Source organism: Antechinus flavipes, chromosome 1 (genome assembly GCF_016432865.1).
Source record: "Antechinus flavipes isolate AdamAnt ecotype Samford, QLD, Australia chromosome 1, AdamAnt_v2, whole genome shotgun sequence".
Classification (NCBI taxonomy): Eukaryota; Metazoa; Chordata; class Mammalia; order Dasyuromorphia; family Dasyuridae; genus Antechinus; species Antechinus flavipes.
The window spans coordinates 313,993,789-314,015,715 of NC_067398.1; positions in this window are offsets into that span (position 1 = coordinate 313,993,789).

The window sequence follows — 21,927 nt, forward strand, 5'->3', positions numbered from 1 at the left end:
TTAGTGAACTTTTTTATTTCATGGTAAATTTATTCTCCATTCCAAAAAACTCTAGTCTCTTTATCTAGTTATATTTTAGTAATGATTATTTGGGAAAAAGACATAGGTGATCACATGTTTCTCTGTTTATATAAGTCTGCTCTAAAGTAAAGTGACCTTTGAATAATGTCCCAAAGATAAACCACCTCTAGGACAAACATTTGAGCTTGGAAATTAACTGTTGAATTTTCAATTCAAGTGACTTAGGGCTAGGCTAGGTTGCCATAAGACTAGGATTCCCCATTCCTATAGAAAGAATAATTTTTCCTATAAAACAATAAAGTGTCCCTGGATACTGATTGGTCTCTACTTCTCAGGATGCAACTTCTTGGTTACCTAAGGAAAAATTTAAAAGACCACTCATGTAGATTTCTAGCCCTTCTGACTTAATGGATATCTAAAAACCATAAATCACCACACCTTGCTTTGCTTATTAGACAAATTTCCACATGGAGATGCAAGAACCTGGTTTAGAGAAGCTAAGAGCCATTGTATCTTTATTGCATATCGTTGTTGTGTCAGGGCAAAGTAAATTTCATTTTTATTTAGTGATTTTTGAGTGTCTCATTTCAATCCAACATCAAACCTGAAGAAGTAGGTGTTCAAACTACCCCCAACAGCTATGTTGTAACAATTTATATTCAGGAGACATGAAAGGAATTTTTATAGTAACTTTTATTATTCGAATTGTTTCATTTGCATATCCTGTCTTCTCATTGAGATTTTAAGGTATTTTTTTTAAAGGAAAAAAAAATCATGTCTTATATAGTATTTATTCTGGTATCCCCAAGGCATCCAGAAAATAATAGGTTAGTAGTGGAAAATAGTATTCAATACATACTTAAAGATTTGAACTAAAAATAATGGAGTCCTAGCTGTATAACTCCAATTTCCTTAACAGCCTCTTTATACATTAGATATTTTCTTCAGAGTCTGTAAAATCTTATAAATTCCAACCCCACTCATTTGTAATTTTTTTAATTCAAGTAAGTGCTAGGCTAAAAATTACCTCTAGAACAGTCATATGAGCAAATGTAAATAACAATATGTAACAGATTACTTAAGAAACAATCTTTTTCAAACACTTTAGCAACATCTATTTGCATATATGCATTATGCTCATTACAAATGATTCTTATATATATCCATTAACAAATAATTCTACTAGTCCCTCTTCTTGATAATGGGATACTAGCCATCTATTTGAAATTATAGCAGATATTCAGGTATTTCCTCCCTTTCCTCATTCTTTGGGAATATTCAGGCATATGTACTAGAAGGCATTTATTTTTGTATATAAGAAAACATGTGGACTTTGAGAAGAGTTGGAAATACTGAATAATACATAAGATTAGCCCTAGGCTTGTGTATAAATGTGAGACCTGGAGAAAAGATTATCCATTCATCCATCCATCCATCTATCTATCTATCTACCTATCATCTGTCTATCTCTCTACCTATCTATTCACATGCAAATTTGTACAAGCATACATCATTACAAGGAATTGTATATACCACACTGCCTTTATAAAAATGGAAATATTGAAATAATAATAATACCTTTGACAGCAAGGACAGTGGGAAACAAGAGGATCTTGTCCTTCTTGATGCAGTAAGGAATTATATGAACCAAGGAACAACCTAGATTTGTTTTCTTGCTTTATTGTAAAGTCATGTGGGTTATATACATCTTTTTATATCAATAAATATTTTTAAAGTTTTAAAATTTTTTTTGTCACATTTTGAGTTCTGGGCTATCTCCCTCCCTCTCTTCCAATCTTGAATTAGAAAAGGCCAATGTTTGAAACAAATATATATGTGGAATCACATAATTTATACCTCCATATATCAGTTCTTTTTCTAGAGGTAGATAACATTTTCCTTCTTAAGTCCTTTGTAGTTGATTTGATTATTCATTTTACTCAGAATAATTTAATCACTCATGGTCACTATTTGAATAATACTGCTGTTACTACTATACAGTGTTTTCTTGATTTTGTTTATTTCATTCAAAATTACTTTATTACAAATCTTTCCATATTTTTTCTAAAATCAACTTGCCCATCATTTCTTACAGCATAGTAGTATTCCAATACAATCATATAAAACAACTTGTTTGGTCATCCCCCTATTGATAGGCATTCCCTCAATTTCTAGTTCTTTGCCACCCCAAAGAGAGTTGCTATAAATATTTTAGAGCATGAAGGTTATTTCTCTTTTTCCACTGATCACCTTGGAAAACAAACCTGATAGTGGTATTGCTGAGTCAAAGGTTATACTTTTGAAAACTCTGGGCATAATTCCCGATTTTCTCCAAAATGGTTGGATTAATTCACAATAGTGACAATAGTGTATTAGTGTTCCAATTTTTCTACATCCCTTCCGACATTTGTCATTTCCTCCTTCTATCATTTTAGGCAATCTGTTGGTGTGAGATGATACTTCAGTTTTTTAAATTTGCATTTCTTGAATATATAATGAGGGCAGTTAAATGGTAAAGTAGAGAGAATACAGGTCTAGTGACAGGGAGATCAGAGTTCAAATCTGGTCTCATATAGTTTCTAGCTATGTGTTCTTGAGGAAATCATTTAATCCTGTTTGCCTCAATTTCCTCCTATGTAAAATGAGAGAAGGAATTGAGAAGCCTCTTCAATATTTGCCAAGAAAACCCCAAATGGGGACACAGAGAGTTGGACATGGTTCAACAACAACAACACATTAATAATAATTTAGATCATTTTTTCATATGACTATATATAACTTTAATTTCTTTTTCCAAAAATTGCCTTCATATCCCTTGACCATTTTATCATGACTCATATTATAAATTTGACTCAGTTTTCTACATACCTGAGATATAAGGCCTTTATCCACTTTCCTTCTAATCTTGGCTATATTGATTTTTATTTGTACAAAACTTTAAAAAATTTGATATAATAAAAATTATCTATTTTATATATCACAATGCTCTTGTTTATTCATAAATTCTTCTCCTATCTATAAATCTAATAGATAATATGTTCCCATGCTCTTCTGATTTACTTAAAATATCTCTTTATGTTTAAGTCATATAACCATTTTGACCTTATCTCAGTAATGGTATAAGATATTGGCCTACACTTAGTTTCTGCCAAGTTGCTTTCCAGTTTTTCTAGAAATTTTCTTTAACCCACAGTGACTTCTTATCACAAAACCTTAAATCTTTGAGATTTTCAAAAACAAATTTACAATTGAACATCTATTCCACTGATCCATCATTCTTAGCCAGTATCAGCTAGTTTTCATAATTATCTCCTTATAATATAGTTTCAGATCTGTAACTACTAAATGTCCTTCTTTTACTTTTTTTTCATTAATTCCTTTGATATTTTTGGTCTTTTGTTTTTCCAAATGAATTTTATTATCATTTTTTCTAGCTCAATAAAGTAATTTTTAGTACTTTAATTGGAATGGCACCAAATAAATGAATTAGATAGATTTGTCATCTTTCTTGTATTGGCTCAGCCCATCCATGAACAATTGATGTTTCTCCAATTATTTAAATGTATCTCTATATTTATAAAAAAAGTGTTTTATAATTTTGTTCATATAATTTCTGGGTTAGTGTTGGTAGGTATATTCCCAAGGATTTTATATTGTCTATGGTTATTTCATATGAAATATCTCTTACTATTACTTCTTGCAGGAGTCTTTTTTTTTTTTTTTGTGATACTAAAATTATTATTGAAATCAATTGAGTCTCTAGGATTTTCCAAGTATACCATTATATCATCTATAAAAGAGAGTTTCATTTCCTCGTTGTACATTCTGATTCCTTAAATTTCTTTTTTCTTCTCTTAAACTGTTATTGCCAACATTTCTAACATAATCATAACTAATACTGATGATATGTTGCATTCTTGTTTTATTGCTGATTTTATTGGGAAATTTTCTACCTTATTCCCATTGCAGATAATGCTTAATGATGGTTTTAGGTAAATGCTTCTTATTTTAATGAAAAATCCATTTATGCTTATGATTTCAGGGTTTTTAAATGGGAATAAGAGTTGTGTTTTGTCAAAAGCTTTTTCTACATTTATTGATATAGTCATAATATTTTTGCTTTTGTTATTGATATAATCCATTATGTAAATTCTTTATATCGAATCAACCCTGCATTTCTATTATAAACCCCATTTGGTCACAATGTATAATCTTTGTGATATTTCTATAGTCTAGCAATTATTTTATTTAGGATTTTTGCACTAATTAGTGAAATTAGTGCATAATTTTCTCTTTCGGTTCTTGCTCTTCTTCATTTAGGTATCAGCACCATTTTTGTTTTATAAAAAGAGTTTCATTGCACTCCTTCTTTGCCTAATATTCCAAATTATTTATTTAACATTGGAATTAGTTGAATTTTAACTGTTTGGCAGAGTTTACTTTAAAACCATCTAGTCCTATTGCTTTTTCTTAGGATTTATGGCCTGTTTTATTTCCTTTTTCCTAAAACAGGTTTATTATATTCTATTTCTTCTGTTCATCTGAACAATTCATATTTTTTGTAAGTATTCTATTTCAATTAAATTGTTAAATTTATTAGCATATAATTGGCCAAATTTACCTCTGCTCCTCCCCCATTTTGTGTGTGAGGCAATTGAAGGTTAAGTGACTTGCCCAGGGTCACACAGCTAGGAAGTGTTAAGTACCTGAGCCCAAATTTGAACTCAAGAACTCCTAATTCCAGGTCTGGTACTCTGCCCACTACACCATCTAGCTGCCCCCCAAAATTATTTATAATAATTATTTTATTTTCATCTTTCTTTGTAGTCTATTCACTTTTTAAATTTTAAATTAGTAATTTGGTTTTCTTCTCTCTCTCTTTGGAAAAAATCATATTAATAATGGTATATCTCTTTTATTGTCCCCCCATAAGATCAATTCCTATTTTTATTAATTCAATGATTAAAGTTTTTTATTTTCAAAACATATGGATAGAAAAACTAAATTCAATTTTATTAATTAACTTTTAATTTTCAGGATTTCTAATTTTGTGTTTAATTAGGGATTTGTTCTTTTTCTGTTTTTTAAAACTCAATTCATTGATCTGTTCTTTCTCAATTTTATAGACAATAAGCATCTAGAGATGTAAAATTTCCTCTGATTTCTGCTTTTGCTGCATCTTATAAATTTTGGTATGTTGTCTAATTGTTGTCCTTTTAAATTAAATTATAAGATTTTATAGCCTAATAGATGGTCAGTTTTTATAAAGGTGCCATGTACTGTTGAGAAAAAGTTATATTCCTTTCTTTTCTCATCTAATTCTTTCCCAATGACTATCACATCTAGTTTATCTAAGATTGTTCATATGTTGAATCATTAGTTACAGCAAATGGACAAATTTTGAATGCTGTAGATAAGTTCACTCACTTTGGTAGTATATTTCCTAGGGATGACCACATAGATAATGAGATTTATATACACATTGTCAACACATAGCATTTGGAAAACTCTGAGTTTATTTATTTATTTATTTATTTACTTACTTACTTATTAAATCTTTTTATTTACAAAACATATGCATGGGTAATTTTTCTTTTCTTTTCTTTTCTTTTTTTTTTTTTAAATAACTTTTTATTGACAGAACCCATGCCAGGGTAATTTTTTACAGCACTTGCACTCACTTCTGTTCCGATGTTTCCCCTCCCTCCCTCCACCCCCGCCCCGATGGCAAGCAGTCCTTTACATGTTAAATAGGTTACAGTATATCCTAGATACAATATATGTGTGCAGAACCGAACAGTTCTCTTGTTGCACAGGGAGAGTATTTGGAAAACTCTGAAAGAAAGTATGGGAGAGAAGAGATATCAGGCTGCCTACCAAACTGAAGTTGTACCAAGCCATTGTGCTGCCTTCATTGTTGTATGCTTGTGAAACTTCGATAGTATACTAGTGCCATGCCAGAAAATTGAACTCCTTTCATTAATGATTCTGCAAATCACTTGGCAAGATAAGGTATTGGGCACTGAGGCTCTTTATGGAGCTGAACTGCCAATATCCAACCTCTACTGCAGAGAGCACAACTCCAATGGGCTGGTCACATGATTCGAATGACAAACATATATTGATCTCAAAGAGGCCAGTTTTATGGAAAACTCAAAGAAAGCGCTTGCTCACATGGAGCTCAGAAGAAGTGATACAATGACAGTTCAAGGTTTCGCTGAAGAACTTTAGAGTTGATTGCAAGACTTGGCACAGGATTGTACAGAATGGCATTCACATTAGAGAAGGCCCTGTGCGCTATAAGCAAAGCAGAATAAAAGTAACTTAAAAGAAACATGAGATGTGCAGATTTAGAAACAGCTCTATCCTTAATGCTCCTACAAATTATTTGTACCCAGCTTGTGGTAGAGCCTTCTGAGTATGTATTGGTCTGATCAGTCACAAATGGACATCAGGACAAATGCAAATCCTGATATGATGTCATTTTGGTATTCTTCAAATGTGAAGGACAAAAAACAACACCTACAATTCTATTCATTTCCTTGACTCTTTCTTATTTTTTTTATATCATTCTGAGAAGGGTTGAAATGCTCAACTGTTACAATTTTGCTGTTTATTTTCACTTGTAATTCATTTACCTCTCAGTGCATATAATTTTAGTATTAATATGACTTCATTATCTGATCTTTTAACATAAAGTAATTTTTCTATTTATCTCTCTAAGTCTATTTCAGCTTTAACTTTGTCTAAGATCATGATTGTTACTGTGGCTTTAAAAAAAACCCTGCTGGTTGGAGCATAATAAATTCTACTCCAGCCTTCTATTTTTATTCTTTGTGTATCTGGATTGTATACACTATGAAGGAAAGTGGGATCCATGGAAAGGCAGGATTGCTTGATGTCCTCCAAAAAAATAGAGTTTTACTGATAGTCAAAAAGCTAGGATGTGGGTCCACTTTATGTTTTTGCCAGTTTACACAAAATGTGTTCTACCTTCAATGTGTAATTAGCCTGAAAACAAAATGAGTTTAATACTGATGTTCCCAGAATTTTCTTGAATAGAGTGAAGTCAGAAATATTTTGTGAGAGTCATAAAATTTTTTTGATTAAAGTTTTTTATTTTCAAAACATATGGATAGATAATTTTCAATATTCATCTTTGCAAAACCTTTTGTTCTAAATTTTTTTTCCTTCCCAACTTTCCACTCCCTCCCCTAGATGGCAAGTAATCTAATATGTTAAACATATACAATTCTTCCATACATATTTTTATAATTATCATACTGCACAAGAAAAATCAGATCAAAAAAGAAAAAAATGAGAAAGAAAACAAAATGCAAGCAAACAACAATAAAAAGTGAAAATGCTATGTTATGATCCACACTTCTCTCTCTGGATGCAGATGACTCTCTTCATCACAAGACCAATGGAACTGGCCTGAATCACCTTGTAGTTGAAAAGAACCACATCTGTCAGAATTGGTCATTGTATAATCATGCTGTTGCTGTGCACAATGTTCTCTTGGTTCTACGCACTTCACTTATCATCAGTCATGAGACAGATTCTACTGAGCTTCGCTAAGTGGACACATGAAAGATGCACACTCTTTTCCCCTCTCCTCCATCCCAAATGAAAAAAGAATTATTCCTGGTTTGCTCAGTCAGAGGCCTTGTTACATTGGTCTTTTTCTTTGTCCCCAAGAAATTCATTCAATTGTGGAACACTTTTAGATAAAGAGTAAAATCACATCAAATAAATCTCACTGAATAAGTCTGAACTAGGCCAGGCTCAATGCCAGACCTGTTAAGAGTCACTATTCTCTAAGGATCAAGGAAACTTAGGTTCATCCATCAAAAATACTCATTACAGGAAGAATACTGAAACAATATAACCAAAGAGACCAGGTGGTATCCTGCTGCAATAGCAGACAAGGTGGGCATAGCATGCATTTTAGCTGTTTAAGAGGAAAACCAAATATTGATCTTCAAGAGGTTGAAACTAACTAGAGTGGTATTAGGAAATAATAATGATGCTTGGGAGCATAGGCTATCTCAGGTCCCTCAGAAATTTGCCCCTTTCCTAAAAACCTTTTGTACTTTGAATCTAAGTGGCATATCCTACTGTGCTAAACAGAAGATGCCAGGGCACAATTATTTTCTAATCGCCTTATGAAGAAAATCTGAGTCATGGGCCTCTGCAAGTAAAAGAATAACCATCATATATCTGTAGGGGGGTCCCCTCACATTTGTTTCACAAACTGTTCCACAGTTTGAACTCATGCCTACATTATCTTTGGGTTACAGGCCAAAGAGGAAAATATTTCCAAATCCTCAGAAATCACTTTGTAACTTCTATAGTTTTTATCTTCTATAAGAGACATAATTGTTCCTTAATATTTTAGAGAAATGGAGAGTTGAATGATTTCAAACTCCCCTCTCCTCGCCATCCTGGTAGCTCTTTTTTTTTTTTTTTAATAACTTTTTATTGATAGAACCCATGCCAGGGTAATTTTTTACAGCATTATCCCTTGCATTCACTTCTATTCCGATTTTTCCCCTCCCTCCCTCCACCTCCTCCCCTAGACGGCAAGCAGTCCTTTACATGTTGAATACATCCTGGTAGCTCTTTAAGGACCGAAGAATGTTTTAGGCAGATCACATGGGGAGCAACCTCCCTCCTTGACACCTTTCCTACTGCTTTACACCTTCTACTGCCCCCACCAAAGAATGAAAGCCACAGATATGTCAAAGTACTTTTAAACTCCTTTCAAGTCTTTTTCATAAACATTCTTCCATACAACAATCCTTGGCAAAGGCCCATACCCATGACTATTCATTGGTAGTAATGGTGGTTAGTGAATCTGAAATACTTTACCTGTCTTGGTGACTGTTAAGTGTGTGATCTCAACTCAGTTATCCTCCAAAAAATCAGTGGTCCAAGATGAGCCCTAAAAATATAACCTATTGATTAATAATTAATCATGAATATAATTTTAGGGGGCATCTCATAAAATCTCTCTTTTTTTAATGCCAATCTACCTATCCAGGATAATATTTGAAATATCATTATCTTTCTTGTTTTCCCTAAAAGGACCCTTAGTTTCCTGCAAGCAATTAGATTAACAAGATAGCAAATATAGTATATATTTTATTTTGCCTAATAAATGCAGAATGGTTTGATACTCAAGTCCCTCATCTGTTAAGAAATCTCTTCTTCCATTCTGGAAGTCATCAAACAACCTCTTCCCATGGGGTCTGCCTTCCCTTAGGACCTATAAAGTTTATCTGACATGTCCTGATGGGAAGATAGGTTTGGGTTACTAAAGACTGTACCTAGTTTCCCAACAATAATGATCTTCCTAGTATCAGCAAGAGCCAGACTCATGGGTTTCTCATCCCTGTTGTTGCTTTGCTGCCATTTCAGTGTCTCCATTTGGTTTCATCTATTTAGTGTATTGGGTTCCTTTTAATGGACTATAATTTAAGAGAATCATTATTGAGATTTTTAAAATAGGGCCTAATCCTATGATTTTAATGGTCTAGGGAACTCTTACGTGAAACAATTCCTTCTAATAAGGCAGGTCAACAACTTTTAGTTTTAGAGTTGTTGAGAGCAGTGAAAGGTTAAGTGACCTGTCCAAAATTACCTAGCCAGTGCAAGTAAGAAGATGAGATTAAAAGATCATAGATTGAGAGCTGGAAGATTGAGAGCTTTGGAGACATCTAGTCATTTTTAAGATGAGTAAACTGATGCCCAGAGACTGGTCACAAAGTATTAAGTGACAGAGGCAGGATTTGATCTCAATTGCTCTGCTTTCAGCCATGCATGTATATAAATACATGTTATTTATACATATATAAGGTGTTTCAAAAAAATTAGTACAATGGAGTTTTTAGGTTTAATAGTTTAAATTATAGAAAGACTTTGGATATCCTGTATATATAAGCATCACATATACAAAAAACAGAAAATAATTGAAATGACATGTTTAAAATGACTGAATAAACTATGGTATTTATATAATAGCATTTTGTAGATGCTTTAAATGTGAAGAATGTTTTTTTAAAAATTTTGGAAAGACTCATACAAAATAACATGAATTGAAGATAGCAGAACCAGGAGGAAAAACAAAACAACAAACAAACCACTATTCATGCTGTCTGGGACAATTTGAAAGGCAAAATATCTATGCAAGTAGAAAGATGAATAAAGAAAAATACTGGAAAGGAATAAAGAAGGAACAGCCAATGAGCAGCTATGGACAAACTATACATAGAAATTAATATTTTACTGTAAATAGTTGTTAATATACTTATTTGGTTTTGTTCTTAAAGTTTTCAATCATAATTTAAAAAAAAATCACAGTTTGAACAATTTTAAGGTTCCCCATTTCTTACAATCAGGTACCTATTTTACTAAGGCTCTAAATTCTCAGTGAATTCATGCCTCCAGCACTTAGAAAGAGAGAATGTTTATATGATCTTATAACTTTGAGTTAATGACTTAAGTGTGGTTGCTCACACTGGTGCAATGGTAAAAATCCCTTAAAATCAGAAATGTTTTCATGCTTAGTCCTTCCTTTTTATTTCTCTAGGCTTTCAATACCATTAGATTTCAGCAACTTCCACAGATATTAGTTCACCACCTGGGACCATTCAGAGAGCACTATGCTGGGCTCTGGGGCAGACTCAAACATTAAATGAAAATAAAACAAAATCTAGTGCCTGATGTCATTGGAGCTCAGAGTGTAAAGAGGGATACATAACACAAATAACTGTGAACATTTTTCCTTTATTTTCTTCCCTAATTATGAGATTCTAGACGAAAAGGTGAAATTGAGAATCATTCAGGGAATTACTAATTTTTATTTTTACAAAATACTAATTTGCAAACTTCAGCAAGCTTTGTTTTCAAAGCTTCTATGTGAAATCCTCAGGAGACAACAGTTGTTCCTATGTGGAAATATTTTTATGACAATATGCTTATGTAATTCATTTTAAACCTGGGAAGGTTTTGCTAAGAGTGAGAAATCTCTAGAGTAAATGGTGCCTGATGAGTTCCTCCTGGGAGTAGCTGGGAAGAGATGAGCTCCTGAATTTGGGACTTGCTGGTAGTAAGGGTCTTTGAACTTGATTTAGGGTCTGAGAGTAGGTGCTGAGCTGGAAGTATAGATGCATTTGTTTTTTTATCTATACCTTTTATTATGATTAAAGAATTGTACATAGTTAATGCCTTTTGCAATTGATCTTAATTGAAACACAGTAGCAGATGATAGGATTACAATAGGAGCTTGAGTAGGAAGGAAGGCTATGGTGGGATCGGGATAAATCCATAACAGAGAACTCAGTACAAGGGAAAGGGCATAGGTTGTGAACCTGAGTCTGAGTCTGAGTCTCAGCACTGCAACTTACTGCCTGTGTGACCCAAAACAACTCATTTAAGCTTTTTGAGCCTCAGTTTTCTTATCTGTAAACTGAGAGGGTCAGGCTTTATGACTAAGATTCCACTTAGCTTTAAAACTATGGCCTATTAACTAATGTCATCACTTGTACAAAAGAAAGAGAGAGAGTTAGGAAGACCTCTCTTTGGAGTTTTTCTACTCACACCTTTAAAATACCCTAAAGATCTATTTTTAGCCAATGGAGGTGATTCAGGAGTTCAGAAATCTTCAATTATCCTCTCTATTTTGAAATAACTTGAAGTAGACTCTGCTATTTGTCTGGATTCAACATATTTCTTTTTCTTGATCCGTGAATCAATCAATTAAGGGTTATTGAGCACTTAATATATCAATTATTATGTTAAGAACTGGTGAAACAGAAAAAAGTGAAATATCTGCCTTTAAGGAGCTTCTTTTCTAAATGAGGATACAAAATATATAAATAGAGGCACATACATGATACAGATAAAGTAGGTACAAGGTATTTTTATGTGGGAATGCATGAGGGTGGGAAGGGAAGTGAAGGAGAAACTAGTAAAGGGGGCTTTCTGAATATGTTGCTTTGACTGTCTTGAAGCAAGTCAAAGATAAGAATGGGAGGTAAGTAGGGAGCACATTCTCTAGGTGTGATGGACAGCAGGTACAAACACAATGAAAGCAGAGACAATACCGTTTGGAAAGAAAAGCAAATAGGCTAGGATGACTGGACCACAGAGTAAATCAAGGGGGAAAAAGTAGTCTGTAAGAAGCTTAGAAAGGGCAAAGTTGTAAAAAGTTTTCTATGCCAAATAAAGAATGAATATTTAGGATTATTGATGATAGGGAATCAGTGAAGTTTAAGTAGAAGTCTGGCATAGTCAGACATAATTTGGCAGCTGGATAGAAGAGAGATTGGAGTATGGAGACACTTGAGAAAGGGAGACCAATTAGAAGGTTATTAAAGTAGGCAAAATGAGAGGGAGTGGGGCCTGATAGAAACTGAACGAGATAAGGTGAGATCTTTCAAGACAGTTGTGAAAATCGAGTAAGGCTTCATCTATTTCAAAGTTTGAGAAGGCCTGAAGTAAGGCCTGAGAAGGCCTTAAGCATTAAGTCAAGGGCATACTTAAAGTGTCTCCTCCCTGTTATCCCACTAAGGGCATACTTAAGCCCCCTTCTTGTTATCCTCTCTATTTCAGTCAAATATGGGCAACTATGTACTTGTTGGTCAAGTTCAATTTCTTGGGTAGTTACACGAGTTTAGAATGTAAGATCCTCAGCCAATAAGGATGAGGGTCAGTGGTGGGAGGGGGAATTTGCGTTAGGGATTAAAAGCCTTGACCCTGCCCACTACGGTACTTCCTCCTTTCGATTGTCTGCTCGATGGGTGGACTCCGGATTCTCAAGAGAACATATAATAAACTTTGCTTTGCTTCTAGAGATCTCTCTAGTCTTTTTTATTAAATGGTTTCTGACCCACACAAAATGACAACATTGGCACTAGATTAGAAACATGGAGACAGTATGGAAGACACTCAAACTACCAACCTGAGTGACTGGAAGAATGGTAGTGTTTTTGATAGTAATAGAAAAGTTCAGAAGGCAGATCAGTTTGCAGGAAAAAGATAACTAGTTCTATTTTGAACAAGTTACATTTGAGATGGGCAACAGACATTTAGTTTAAAATTCTAGTAGACAATTGGTGATATGGGATTGGAGATGGGGAGAAACTAAGGCAGTATGTATAAATTGTGGAGTTATCTAAATTAGAGATGAGACCCATAGAAACTGATGAGATTATTAAATAATATAGAACAAAAATGGAAAAGAGGTTAGGACAAAGACTGGGTGGGGGGACCCATAAGTGTATGGTTTTGATGTGGAAGAGGATTTTACAAAGGAGACTGAAAAGGAGTGGTTAGACAAGTAGGAAGAAAAGCAAATGACAACAAATGTTATGAAAATCGAGAGCTTTATCCAGGGGTGGTCACCAGGCTTAGATCTTGTGAGGAACAGGAAGTGGGCCAATATGACTGGATCCAGAGAAAATAAAGGAAAGTGGCTGAGAAGTCAAGAAGGATGAGGAATAATAAAAGGTCATTAGATTCAGAAATTAAGTGATTATCCATGCTTTTAAAGTGAGCAGTTTCGGTTGAATTCTGAATTTAAAAGCCAGATTGATGTTTAAGAGACTAAGGGGAAAGGAAGTAAAGGCACAGCTTTTTCAAAGTGTTTGGCTGAGAAGGGGAAGAGGAATATACTGGAAAGATGGTAGGATATTTCCTCATCACAGTTCAGTTGTTTTTCTCTCCCTTCACATACTAGAAAGTGTGTGTGGGAAGGGATGAATTACTTTGTACTCTCTAGGTCTTCCAATTCTGTCAAAGTAACTAGAGGGGAAAATGGCACTTTTTTTTTTTTTTTTTTTAGTTTGGTATCATTTCCTTAAGGCTCTTCTCCAAGTTCAAATTTATCCCTTCTTTTAAATTACCTACCCTTTAATTTTTTTTCTGTCATCATCCATGGCAAAATTTGTGGGTGGGGTTGCTAGGCTTGCTCCATCTCTGAAAAATAATATCTCTTTTTTTCTCCCAATCTGTTTGACACCAGCCAAATGAATTACATGAAAAATAGCAGGATCACTTCTTTGTAAAGTTTTTTAAAGGAATTTTGGGAAAGATGATTTGAAAGGTCTCTCTCAGCTCTGAAACCTATGATCTAAATCTCTTATTGAAATATAAAAATCTCCACTGTTCGGTTCTGCAAACATATATTGTATCTAGGATATACTGCAACATATCCAACATATAAAGGACTGCTTGCCATCTAGGGGAGGGGGTGGAGGGAGGGAGGGGAAAAAAATCGGAACAGAAATGAGTGCAAGGGATAATGTAAAAAAAATTACCCTGGCATGGATTCTGTCAATATAAAGTAATTATTAAATAAAAATTAAAAAAAAAGAAATATAAAAATCTCCAAGAATGTATCTGAAATCAGTGAGATTTTGGATCATCAATGAAACAAGGCTTAATGATTCTGAATATGAATCCCTTTATATTAAGAAAAAATATTTTGTTTTTAGATTACATTCATTTCTGAATATGTTCCTTTTCCCTTCCCCATCCTTGTAGCAACTGACAAAAAAGAAAGAGAAAAGGGTCCATCTACTTTCTATGCTCTTATTAATTTTAATTAGCTACAAGGAAGATGAAGAAGTTGAGCCAAATAGTAGTTTGAAAGAGATATTGATTAATCGATGTCAGCCTCTACTTTTAGAAGGCTCATTCAGAGGCCACGACATTCATATTTATGTGATGGTTGGTTGCAAAAATAACATAGGAAGTGGTTATCTGCTTTCTGCAGTGATAGGTATAGATATTATTTCCTTTTTAGAAACTATAAAGAGGGGCCAAAAAGCTGCTGAATAATTTAAACAAGTTTTCCTTTGCAAATTCTTTACACAATGAACTGTATAATAAATGGTTAAAATATGAAATTAATTTTAAAGGCACTTAAAGTATGAGGGGAGAAATGAAGAGAAAAACAGGAAAAATATGGAATAAAAAAGAAAAAAATTTGCATTGTGGAATAATGGGAACAGCATTGACCTTGGAGCCAAAAGACAAAAAAAAAAAAAAAATCAAGTTCCAGTTTTACCACTTATAAGATATGTATCTCTAGTGATAGACTTATGACCCCTGTACATGAGGACATACATATTAAAGGAAAGAACTTGTTTGTCCTGGAGCATAAAAGATTTAGAGGTGACATGATCATTGTGTTCAATCATTTCAAGACCAAGAGGGATTAAAATTTGTTATGCTTAATGCCAGAAGGCAGATTTAGGACCTCTGGAATGAGAGACAGAAACAGAAAGACACAAAGGAAAACAGAGAAACAGAGGAAAAGGAAGAGAGACAGGAAGAGAAAGAAAAAAACAGAGTAGGGAGAGTGAAGTTTGAGTGGTCTCAGTCCCTGGTGGTCTAGAGTTTAATGGCAGTATGAGAGTTAAGAATCCCCTTCAAATCGGCTGCAGGTTTTAAGAGTGAAAGAATTCACTCATTCCCGAATTATTAGTTGTAAAATGAAAGTTTATTGTTAAATAGAAATCAATTTATCAAGAGACTGACTTTTATAGTGGCAGAGCTATTGGAAAATGCTTTTTCAGTGGACAGAAGGTCCTAGCAGCTGAGTGAGCAACCTAGGTCCATCTGCAAAGACTTTAGTTGATGGAAGCTGTTATATTGGGTATCTTGGTGGAGGGCTGGGATAGCCCAAGCAGATCAGACCAGGTGGGGAGCTGGGACAGCCTGGATCTCCTATTGGAATTAATAACACTTCAAAGGGGTGCTTTTTGATCAGGATTTCCAATTGAATCAAAGACCCTGGCATCCTGGAAAGATAACTTACCTGGAGGGATATGCCTTCTACAGAAATGGTTGAGAGTCTCAAAGGGATCACAAATCAAAAGGAAATACAGTTTCTTAAAGGGACCACAACCTGCTTCAAGAGGAAGGAGGGAAAGAGAAGAACTGAAAGGAAGAAGAAGAGAGAGAGGGGGATGAAGGAGAGACAATAAAGATAGGGAAAGAGGAAGAGGAGGCTGAGAGATAGCAGACAAGAAAATTTATCATATAGCTTGTTTTTCTTTCCCCTATTTGAAAAGTGGGAAGTTCTAAAATGAATTTGGGTATAAATATTCAGCTGTAGCTTATTAGGTCAAAGTAAAGAATAGTATCAGAATAATGAAATCCTTGATTGGAGAGGAAACAAATGGTAAAATAAAAGGGAAATAATATCACAAGTACAATCTCATTCCCCTCTTCCTAAAGTAGTTGGAGAAACAACTTTATTAGTAGAGGGAATTCAGTGGTTCAAAATTAATTCAATAATGGAGGCAGACCCATGAGATTTCTGCAGCAAAGTCAAAACTAGGCAACATAGGCAAGATATTGGGGTCTTTAACCAAATGTCTTCTCTTTGCTACAGGGGGCTCCAGAGATGCTCCTGATCTGAGATTCCTGATGTCCTCACTGAAGTCTCAGGTGATCCTTAGTTTTCTCCATGTGGTCACTGATCCTAGTGAAAACTTCTATTCAAAACCCACTCCTATTTCCATAAAATTCTTCACTCAGTACTTAGCAATACTATTGACACACAAGACTCAAAGGAAGTAGAATTAAGGAAACTTCTCTAATGCATGTTTGTGCTCTTGAAGCAGGCATTTTGCTAAATGTAACCCTCTTTGGATGTGTCTACTGTAGCCTTCCTCTATCAAACAAAAGAAAAACTTGCAGCTTCAGCATATTACCCTAAGTATACATGTACACGTTGTAGGTAAATAGTCTATTATATCCAAATTAGAGTTGCAAAATATAGACCAAAGAAGTCACATGCAAGAACATAACATATAGTGTCATGCATCAAGATTGTGGTCTAAAGGCATAGATCATATGCATGGACATAGTATAAAAATCATATATAGCTGCATTTAGTCAGCTAAGTAAGAGGCAGGGTGATGAAGCAAACCTAGGCTAAAGAAATATGAAGACTTTTAGATTGTAATAGAAAAAGTAGTGCAGGCAGGACTTGGTCAGAACGACCAATCTTTCTCAGTTGTGTTTATAGAAACAAGATGTGTTTGTAGGAATTTAGGATGCAGGAATGCAGTTAGTCTTCTCAAGATGTCTTTAGGATTATGGCAAGTAAGTTTGGAAGTTGTAGCATTTAGCTAGGTCTTTGAAAGTGCTACACTGGATAGAATACTGGCTCTGAAGTTAGGAAGGAATTTTTCCAAGTTCAAATTTGGTCTCAGACACTTAAAAGTATGACCCTGGAAAAGTTACTTATTCCTGTTTGCCTCAGTATCTTCATCAGTAAAATGAACTGAAAAGGAAATGGCAAGCCAGTATCTTTGCCAAGAAAATATATATCACAAAGAGTCAGAAATGACTGAACAACAACAATAAAAGTTAGTTCAATTCAATTAGATAAGATTTAATCACCTACGATATACTAAACACTGTGTGAAACCAATAGGATATAAAGACAATACCAGAATAGTCCCTGCTTGAAAGAGGTTATAGAATAAAAGTATGAGGGTAGAAAAAGGAAAAGCAACACCTATACATATAGGGATGATAGAAATTAGACTTGTGATTTAATAGTATAGGAAATTATTTTTTTAAATAGCTTTTTATTTTTCCAAATACATGCAAAGATAATTTTTAATGTTCACTTTTGCAAAACTTTGTGCTCCAAAATGTTTTTCCTCCCTCTCTCTAACCCCCTCCCATAGACGACAAGACATAGTTTAACATGTTCAATTCTTCTAAACATAGTATTTCCATATTTGTCATGCTGCCCAAGAAAAATAAGATCAAGAAGGTAAAAGAAAAAAACACACACAAGCAAAAAACAATAAAAGTGAAGATATTATGCTTTGATCCACATTCGGTCACCATAGTTCTCTCTAGATGTAGATGGCTCTTTCTATCATGTCTGTTGGAATTGCCTTGAATCACCTCATTGTTGAAAAGAGCCAAGTTCATCACAGTTGATTATCACATATTCTTGTTGTTGCTATGTACAATGTTCTTCGTTTCAATCCACTTAGCATCAGTTCATGCAAGTCTTTCCAGGCTTTTCTGAAATCAGCCTGCTCATCATTTCTTATAGAACAATAATATTTCATTACATTCATGTAGCATAATTTGTTCATCCATTTCCTAACTAATGGGCATCCACTCAATTTACAATGAGGAAATAGCTTACATCAATATAGATGGCATCTTTTTTTTTTCAACTTTAGAAAGTTGCCCAGAGCACAGAGAAGGTAAATGACTTGCCCAGCAGTATACAAACCAATATATATCAGTGGTGGGACTTTATCTCAGCTATTGTTTGGTTCTGAGACTGGCTCTCTATCCATTATGCTATATAAGTAAATGTGAAATATATACAATAAAAATAACTATGGGGAAGATGAGAAAATTACTAACTGGGGGATTTAGGAAAGACCTCATGCAAGATGTGATATTTGAGCAAAGCAAGAATTAGAGATGAGGAGGTAGAATATTCCAGGCACTGGGACACCTTGGACAAAGGTATTGAGGCAAGAGATGGAATATCATGAATGGGAACAAGTAGGCCAGTTTTTCTGAAGTGTAGAATGTTAGAGAGATAATAAAGTGAAACTAGAATAGAAATATAGTCTGGGACCAGCTTGTGATGGACTTGCCAAAGAGAGGGGTCTATGTTTCACTAGAATCAACAGGGAGTAACTGAATCTTCCTTAGCATTGGAGTGACATGGCCAGACCTCTGTTCTTGAAATATTAATTTGTTAACTATTTAGATTGGAGAGAGGAGAGACTGGAAGGAGGGAGACTATTTAGGATTATTTGAAATAGTTCAGGTAGGAGGTGATAAAGACCTAAACAAAAGTATTTTGGGGTTAAGTGGGAAGAAGGGGATAGATTTGAAAATTTCTTTTGGTTTTTACCTTTCTCCAGCACACAGTATACTTAGGCACACAGTAAGTACTTAATAAATGTTTGTTGACTGATTTAGTATAGAGATAGGATGGATAAAATTTGGTAATTGATTGAATAGGTGGATAACAGTTAAGAATGACTCCATAGTTTCTGAGTATCTAAAAAAGACTGTGGTCCCTTGGCAAAAAAAAAGGGGGGGGAAATTAGGGAATGAGGTGAATTTTTGTGGAAGGATAATGAATTGCTTTATTTGTGTTGAATATGAGATAGTTATGAGACATCCATATGGAAGTGGTCCAAATCCAGGCGGAACAGACAGTTGGTTATGATAGTACTGGAGGTCAAAAAAAAGAGAAATTAAGGCTGAATATTTAGATACTGGAGCAATTTTCAGAGAGATGATAACTGAACACATAAGAGCTGATGAGATGACCAAGAGAGTATATATAGAGAAGGGAATGTATAATTGTATAATAGAGAAAAATGGGAGAGTTTGGAAAAGTATAAATAAATCAGTGACATCCTCTCCCTGAAGTAGTCTTGCTAACAGTAGCACTAAAAGTTAGTGAAACAATTTTTTACCTTGTTCATTTATTTAAAAGATTGTTATGACAGAACTTGTTCAATTAGTTTTCTTGAAAGTAACTGGCAAAATTCAGATTATGTTGTCCCCAAAACTGTTATTGTAGTATTTCTCTTATCCTACTCACATATGCCAAAAATCTAGAGTAATCAATAAAAGGAATGTTTTCTTCCAGAGGAAATTATTTATTATCCTGAACAGTTTGCACAGGAAGAATAGGCTTTTTATAAACTCCTAGCTTTCTTGGAAGTAGCTAAAAGTGAGAGTCCTGGCCCAAAGGATCAGATCATCCATGTGGTGTGAATATAGTTTGGTCTGGCTCTTCAGTAGCTTTTGTATTCAAGATTTTATTCAAACTCCTATTGCCTTTTAATTATCTCCTTTCTGCCTTCATACAATTATTAATAAGAGCAGATTTTGTTACAGCTTTGTATTTTCTAGTTATATTTTATTGGCTAATGTAATATATTGAAGTTAATTCCTATAGGAAAGAACTTTGCATTACTAATTCTGCCCATCTATTTAAGTTCTCTCATTGGATCAGTAATACCAACCACAATGTCAATGGGAATTAACTATTTTTGTGTGAAAAAGAATATTTGTTCTCTATAATTATATATAATTCAAGCTCCAAAGCCCATTATTATGGGACTCTCCTTTCATTGATGGGAATCAATGCCCTTTACATGTATGTAAAAAAATAGAGTTAATGAAAGTAGGAGGGAAAAGGGAGCTATCTCTTCAGTTTCTTTAGGTTCTTCTGGTTTCCTAATTCAAGAAATTAGATCTATAATACCAACTTCTCTTCAGGTTGATAAAAGGAGAAAAAGACTCTGGGAAGAAACCAACATGAAGAATTTCAATGGCTCTATTTATGGCTTGCTACATTAGAGACTTCTAAGAATTCCTTTTGGGTGAGATCTGGGATTCTCTTAAACTAAATTAATTTACTCCCAAAGGGAGAACTCATTCCATATGTACTGTCTGATATATATATATATGTGTGTGTGTGTATACATATATATTTTTCATATACATACTTTATATGATTTCTATTTTCCCATTGATTTGGATAAATGTTATGTGTTTATTTATGAACTGATGTTTAGTGGTAAAGGATTCCAATCTTGGATATAAAGCTTATGGTCCCCTTCCCTTCTTCACTAAAATATAGTAAGCTTGAAGTTTAAAATTATAATCCCTTGACTGTTCCTTAAGAGAAGAGAAATATAATTCTACCTTGTTACCCCTTTTCTCTGATGAGAACTGAGTGGTGACTAGCTTCTATCTTCAACATCCTGTCTCTCTAATAGGAATTAAAGTCTTCCTGGGTGAAAGGTGGAGGGAGGAGACACTAGAAATGTAATAACTATTCCTGCCTCTCTGTGAGCCACCTGATACTCCTTGGTACAAATATACATGCACATATGATACACATATGAATACCCATATGTATATGAGGATCTAGAGTCAGTTTTGAGCATAATAATGAAGAATACAACAATTTTATTTGGTACCTTCTCAGCACTCTTTTAATAACTTTCTCTTCACTTTTAGGGCTTTTTTCTTTCTTTCTGTCAAGAGCCCTCATTACATTATCCTTTGCCCTAGCTCTTCATCCTTACATGCTTCCTCCCCAATCAAATCTCCTGCCGAATCCTGTTCCTTATAGCCATAAACATACATGCACACACACTGTTTCCCTCATTAAATTGTAAACTTTTGAAGGCTGAGGCTGTCTTTTGATTTGTTTTGTCTTTTGCATCAGAGTTAGGCATAGTTCCTGACACATAGTAGATGCTTAATAAATGTTTATTAATTGATTATTAATGGAAAGATTGGAGGTAAAGCAGTGGAGAGCACTGTTATGGAAGGTGAGAAAATAAAAAAGCAAGTCAGATCAGATGGTCAATAACACCAAAAACTAAATAAAGTTTTTCCAGGATGAGGACTGGGAAAAGGCCATTAGATAGGATCATTAAGAAGTTAGTGATGACTATGAAGGGAACAGGATTGGTAGAATGATGTGAATGGAAGACAGATTGTGGGGCTGGGGATGAAGGGAAGATGGGGGAGTTGAGGAGGAGGCAAGTTGTAAAAAATTGGAAAGAGGGAGAAGTTGTCTAGAAATTTAAAGGGAAGAGAGATGATTGTAAAGACCAGACAGAGTTGAGGGAAAGTTTGACACAATATACTCTAAGATCAGTAGAACATGTAATATATTCATTTTATAGATTTTGAAACCAAGGCTTAAAGGAGTCAATGGACAGATAACTACATAGCTCTGGACTCCAATTTCATTTGCAAAATGAAATGATTATGCGTCTAGGCTCTATGTTTTTTGCCAGTCAACAAGCATTTTATTTATTTTTACATGAAAATTTTTTTACTCTGACAAAGAAATCTTTT